The following is a 7636-nucleotide window of genomic DNA, read 5'->3' as shown; positions in this document are numbered from 1 at the left end:
TGTATATCGATTCGTTACACTCGCCGAATGAACGATATAATATCGGAATGATTGATAAATGACAAAGTCTCTGCTTCGATAACATATGCAACAATAAAAGATTAAAATTAATCATAATGAATAACGCAACACGTGGTGTATTAATTTTTATTACCATTATTAGTATTCTAAAATTATTGTAATTAATTTGTTTCATCCAACTTTTATCAATATATTCGTGCTATATATTTTAATTATCCGAAATCTATATTAAGAACATATAAATTATTTACTAACAAGAATCGTAAATCTTGGACTAAGTTTTTTATATTTTTTGGTTTTATGATCTTTTTACAAAATCAGATATAATATTTTTCTACAAGTTTTCTTCATTTTTTTCTTTTCGCATCAGCGTGATTTATTATGACTGGTCCCAGTCTTTCTTCTACATTGCCTTACCTTTTTCGTCTTGTCACGTATTGAACAGTCTATGCCACACATCGAGCAAACAATTCAGTAAAGCCTGTGTTACAAAAACGTGACCGAGCACAATCGTACTGCAAGAGAAAGAATGGACACAATGAAGAGAATTCGCTTGTTGTAGTGACTTTCTTTTACAAAAATTCGAAATTTTCCTTTTCTCTCTTGACTTGAAGGTATATTCCTACAAAAGGTTGTGGCTACTCCATGCGCGTTTAACACATTCTTGCTGGCTACGAATTATAACATATATATATCTAGGTTTTTCGAAACTATTAGGTGTGAAAAAAAGTTTGTGGCGTTTTTCCCATTAGATGGCATTAAAAAAATACCACGAACTTTTTCTCACACCTAATATATGCGTATCTTCGCTAGCTGTTCAATATCCCTTGATCCAAATACATTGAGATTTTCTTTAACCGATTTTACAACAGAAATACGAAATTTCTCCCGATTCAATTCTGTAAAAATCTTGCAGCTGTGTTTTAAGCAACTTCGATTTTTCATTTTTTAAAATCCTTATTTATGACAATTTATTGACAAATGATGCTCTTCCATAAATTCTTCGAATCATCTTCTCATTTTTTTATCTATTTACCTTTTCAAACTACTTAGTAGAATCAGTTAATATTTGCGCCATTGTCCTCCTAATCGGTTATTTTCTTTCTCAAAAAAAAAAAAAAAATACAGCACTATGCGCACCTTACCTTTTTATGAATGCATGCTGAGACATTTTAACGACTACTTGCATATCCGTGCAGATTAACTTTATGCAAGAAGAAGTTCTGAAGAAAAGGATTATGTCAATAATAGCTGTGCGTACAAAGGTCCGACACACAATCTATCTATTTTTATATCAAAAAACTTATATCTGGAACTAATAGGCTAAGTGCTCTAATTGTTCCATTAAAATTATTTCACTGCTTTAGTTTATTAATTTATTTTACATAACAGCACAATTTTTGCTAATGAAAAAACAACTCTGTCATCGATCTTGCAGCACAGATTAAAATGTTGATGTAAAACCGGAATTAAAATAAACATTAATATCTCATAATCAACAGATATCACTGATTCGCGTCCGTATAATATAGCGAGTTACTCTTTACAAAATCTGATTGCATGCAAATAACGATCAAAATATGATTCAACGTGCAATTTAAAGCGTTTATCAAGGAATCGAATCATGAGCTCATTCTTTCTACTGCGAGGCTTCGAGAAGATTGCAGGACCAAGGGTTCGTGTAATAATAAGTTTGCTCTCGTCTTTGGGAGGATATACGATACTCTTCGCGTTTTCTTTTCTCTTGCTATATTAAAACACGGAAAATAAGCACCTATGTGAACCAAGCAATTTTATCATGGCGCACAATCTTCATTATTAAAAATCTGATAAGAATATTTATCAATTGTAAATTATTGCAATCTTTAATTTATAAATTTGGCAATCTAGAACAATCTTGTTATATTTTACAGCAGTTTTTTTTATTTTATTCTTAATAAATCAAATTATTATATTTGCATAAATATTATTATAAATAGATTTTAAATAAAATTAAAATGTAATTCTATTTAAAAAAATTAAAATAATTATAATATACAATATACTTCGCATATTTTTCCTTTAATGCAAATTGATCAATAAAAATATACTAAATATTTTATTAAATTTATTCGAACGTTTTCTCAAATGGCTGTTAATGTTTAAAATAAATACAAGTTTCTTGGAATGTGTATGCGCTCTGCAATTTGCAAAAGCTAAACGACACCTTTAAGAGAGACTATTGTCGAGAAGTAGAGGGTTGAGATAGTCGGACATTCGATTAATGCATTTATCGGGGGCTATCGAGACATTCCTGGTCTTTTTACCGAGACGAGCGAACCATCGTGGGATCGCAAGGTTCGCTGCTGCCTGCAACTCGTTACACACATGCCGTCTTTCGATACTATATACATGGTTTGTAAATATGTGCGAGAGAGAGAGAGAGAGAGAGAGAGAGATGCACGAGTAAAAGAGATAGAAAGAATTGGGAGGGTGAAAAGAGGAGAAATCACAATACTGATAACTATCGATCGTACGACCCCGAGTATCGAAACACACAAAGATGCATGGCGAATCCGTATTCTCTCGGGAGATATCCTTCAGATTCCACAAAGAATATTCTACGAACAGAGTTTAACACTCCACAAAATTTAAATTTTTTTATTGTCTTATGCAATTTAAACAAAACATTACTTTTCATATTTAACAATTTAATTCATGTTAATAATTAATCTTAAAATGAATTATATAGGTCGTCGATCTCGAAATATTAATTTTCTCACAATAAAGTGTTACTAAAATTAGCTTGAAATTAACAATGCAAATGAATCGAGAATTGTCGTGTGCCATGCATATTTCACGCAGTGATGGCACGCGTGGTTTACTCGCTCGTACTATTTTACTTCATGTAAAAACGGTTTCTCTGCTATCCGTTGTATCGGACTGCTTTACGCTTCAAGAAGCACGCAGTGAGAAGGAAAGAGAACTCCTGATCGAGACCTGATGCACCTGGCCAGGTGCTACATAGCAGTGGGTCAATATGAACATATGACGATACTACCACGGAGACCGTTGAATAGGAAAATAAAACGCAAAATAATAATGAACGAGCTGACGGAATGTTCTTCCTTTTTCGCACTCGCAATTTGTATCCTACTTATATACAAGTTTGCTACTTCAATATTAAATAAATTAATCATTTAAGAAACGAGATAATCAAAAAAGCTAAGTATGAAAACAGTATTATAAATATTCTTGATTATTTGAAAAAAACATCGTCAATAATTTACAATGTCCTTATGAATATAATATAGTGGTAATATCTTACAGAAAATTTTCCTTGTTCTTGGGAGAATCAAAAATTATTACCGAATACTTTTGAAATTGGATTTTTTTATATTTTTAATGTTTTAATGTTTTTTAAAATTCCATGAAAACCTCTAAAGACTAATATACCGATTTTTCCGATGTCGAGATAAAAAATTACACGAAACTTAAAAACAAATCCTTGTGTAAATTCGTCTTTTTCTAAACTCGAGACGAAAGACTCGCTCGACCGGATTCTAGTGCGTCCCCTGTGAAATTGTCAAGGCACCCACCGGAAAAAGGGACTGCATAAGGAGTCTTCCTTTTCACAGGAAACACCCGCACCCCAGACCTGCGCCTGACAACGTTAGACGGCCACTCAACGGACTCCACATAGCCGTTGCTAATTATAAGGAACAATTTCTTCCTTCCTCTTTACAGGAATATTTTCGTCCGGTTTGTCGTGAAATTAATTTCCACAATTATGATAAAAAAACGAACATATTATTATAAAATCAGAAACACAGCGTTATCTTTTTGTCCAAGAGGGTTAAAAATTTCGACAACTCAATTTCAGATACTTTTAAAAAGATATAGAGTATTAACAACAATTGAAAACGTAATCACTTGTTAACCAAGAAAACAAGCAACTTCTTTGTACAATGTTTGTGCTTTTCTCACTTTCCGACTGATAGAAGATATTCTTTGTTAATATATTTTTTGTTAATATATTATTTATGTATTTGTTGAAGATGGCTAAAATCGATAGCCGAAACGTTCAAACTAACATCTTTTAATACACATTATACTATTAATAATACACTTATTATATAAGTGTAGATTGCGCATCTTTTACCGCGCTGACTCCAAAGTAGCCCCCTTAAATCTGTATTATATTTTTACAATATAGAATATCTTTGATTAAAAATAAAGAGTGACGTTCACAATTCATAGCATTCATTAAATATAAATTAAAAGAAAGTATTTAAATTTCCAAAGATAAATGTTTTTGTTTTAACGAGATTGAATGAGTAACTGCTGATTTTACCATGGTTTTAGTCATGCGTGCATACGTTACATGTAGTAATGCATCGCTGACAGAAACGATCAAGGGAGAGATGTTCGCACATTCATTCTCATGAACGATCGTACTGTATTTCACCAAGAACTTTCTACGGCATCCCGCAAGGCTATCTGAGAAGCTAAGAGCGTCAGTCATCAGAGAAATGTGAGGGATCGATAAAATAAAATCGAGTTCAGATTTCCTTACTCGCAAATTTACTGGATAACTAATATTACAATACATTTTCTTTAAAAAAATTCATCGTATTATTTAAACAAAAATTTGCAATTTAAAGACACGACATTTAAATGAAACAAAAGATTAGCCGTTAAAATATAATCTATATATAGCATTCTATATAAAATTCCAAATTTAACGGCACTGTATGCAAGTGATAGTTAATATTTTTCTTTCTGCATAGCAGAATAATTCTTTAAGCTTTGCGGTTCAGACGTCTCTTTCTCTCTTTTTTTTTATTCGCACTGCACGCTTGTGGTTTGGCATTCTCGTACAATTGTCGTAAAAGACTAAAGGGCTCTGCCCGCCCTTTGTTTTAGTGTGTCAGGTACCACAATATATTCGCATTGTTCTCTCTGTGGCCGGTTTTTGCCGCAGGCCGATTCGCGATCCAAGAAGAAACGAGCGCTGCGGCTCTCTCTGGATGTGCACAAGACGGAGACCTCGCTCTGATATATTATCTGCCAGACTCGATTTTGGTAGAGAGCATTAAAACACAACATTGCTTATTCGTTTGCGACGTTAACGTCGATTTTTCTTTGCAACACGTCGCGATCCGAATTTATTTATGATCCAACTATACCTTTTAAATCGCCATTTCTTTTTATCATCTTCCGACGCGATTTCTTAAAAACTCAATCATTGATCGATTTTTTCTTTGATGACATATTACTTAACTAATAGTGACATATTACTTAACTAATAGTGAGCCAGAAAAATAAAATAAAAAATCATTTATGGTTTCAGCCATTTAACATTAAAGAGAAAGATTTCAAATGCAAAATCCGATGATGCATATCACTTTTAACGATAGTTCATTGATGAAATTTTGGAACCTAATTTTTTGATGATTTAAACTCTTATATTTATAATGATGTTTTAAGGTGATTATTTTGAAGATATACATTCATCTTAATATTTGTTCGGTAATGAGCTTTCGCAATCTATTATCTCGAGTTAAATGCAATATGCATGTGACAATGCGCGTTTCATCGTTATCATGTATTTCACGGTGATAAAGAATAGCAATACGAATGTAGTCGGCATTGGCTTTGACACAAGCGCGAACACATGCCTCGCTATCGTTTCACGCGGGCAACAAAGGAGCTTGAGGTATGCCACTTGCATCCGCTATTACAATCTAACGCGAGGAGGAATGCGTCGCTCGTTCGACAAGAGAAAGAAAGAGAGTGTAGTGTCGGGGAACGGCAGGTAGCCGTCGACGACGAGAACGAGAAAGCACGTACATCACTGTCACAGATTCTTCACGCCGTCGTCTGACTGATTTCCGCGAGTAAATCATCGCGTTTACTTCACCGCTTTGCTCGAAGTTCGCGTTCAAGTTTATGGATGTCCAACGGAACCGCGGCAATGTAATAGAAGCTATTTGTGCGGAAATGACACAATATACCGTAAAATATTCATAAACGTTACATAAAGTTAGAGCGCATGTCGTAATTCCTTGGAGAATCATTCATGTTTTACGAGAAAATTCTTGAATTTGGAAATATCTAGAATATGAAATAAATGTTTATATACTCTGGTAACCTATTTTATGATTTCTTCAATATATTAATGCGTAGATATCATAAAAAATAAATTGATATATTTTGTTTCACGATTTGTTTAGAAAAGGAATTTTTTATTGTTATATTAAATTTAAGAACTAGATATTGTGTTATTTAGTTTGTTAATTAGCACAATTACATAAAAAAAATAAATAAATTACATTTTTACATAAAAATTTTTTTAAAATGGCATCCAATTATCTATGTTGTAAATTGATTAATTCAACGAGATCTATACGGGTTATGATTAATTGCTATATAGTAAAAAAACACACTTATATGTAATACATATATATGTCTTATGTATAGAAATTAATGATGAAAGTATCTATTCGCTATCGTTACTCAAAAATCTAACTGCATTACCATTAAAATTACAAATATAACCTCGTTATTAAAAAAAAAAAAAATCCTTGTTACAAAAAAAAGAAAGTAATTATATCTAATAATAACAATGTTACAAGCGTACGTTACCTCCCAATTCTGAATTATATAAAATACATGACTAATTAAATGCAACAATTTCTGATTGCACTGACACGTAACTGCGAATATCGTGAGATGGGTTTCAATTGCTATGTACGAGATAAAATTATGCAAAACACGCAGAATCTCATCATTGAGAAACATCCGTCAAATTTTGCACACCGTCGACGGGTCTCGCTTATCTCAAGCCTTAACGACCCACGAAGCAATTATCCTTCGCGGCGGCTCAAAGCCAAAACGACAATAAATCAACGTCAAAGTAATGATCTCACAATCGAAACAATTACCCAACCGCGATTCGATTTTGTGCGCGCGAACTATGCGAATGCCAATTTAGTCGAAGAAATCTTGAGACTACCGGGCTATCGATTATCGCCGGCTGGTAATTAGCCGTCGTGTTTCTGTTCTCGCGAGAATTACGAGCGCCAAAACGACGAAGAACAATCTACGAACGAAGAGAAACGAGCCAGCATCCTTAATTATAGGTTTCGACATGCCTGACGCAATGTGCAAGGGCAAAAGCACACAATAAACAAAGTGTTAGTCGACTGTAGTTTAGTCTTGAAACATAACAGGTGTAAGCTTTAAGCTGTAAGATATTGGCCAATCACAGTCAAATATGAGAAGAATAATCAACTATATAATTAGTTGGCTTTTTACGGTTTCAAGCTCATTATATCTATTGTTGACTTATAGTCGTTTATGGAAAGTCCTCGTCAATGTGTAGTGCACATAACAATTTTAACTGATTTTTATAAACGACTCAATAATCGAACGACTTTGTCTATCATCTTATCCTGAGGCCACATTTAGATCACGATGCTGCTTTTAGCAGTGTAACAGATTTTAACAGAACGATCGACTATGTGTGGAGAGATCGATTATAATTATATGCATATAATGAATAATATTTACAAAATAATGAATAATAAATTGTATTGGCTGCCGCAATTAAATATCACGCATTGCCTGCTTG

At 33.1% G+C, this 7636-nt stretch overlaps 1 protein-coding gene across 1 annotated transcript in view; it reads right to left on the bottom strand.

The window, feature by feature from the left end:
- The window catches only part of LOC105622848, a 38465-nt gene that overhangs the window by 28097 nt on the left and 2732 nt on the right, over window positions 1–7636 (bottom strand). The window lies entirely within an intron of this gene.

This window comes from Atta cephalotes (assembly GCF_000143395.1).
Source record: "Atta cephalotes unplaced genomic scaffold scaffold00049, whole genome shotgun sequence".
NCBI lineage: Eukaryota > Metazoa > Arthropoda > Insecta > Hymenoptera > Formicidae > Atta > Atta cephalotes.
The sequence above is the reverse complement of the archived record's forward strand: the minus strand, read 5'-3'. Positions and strand labels throughout refer to the sequence as shown.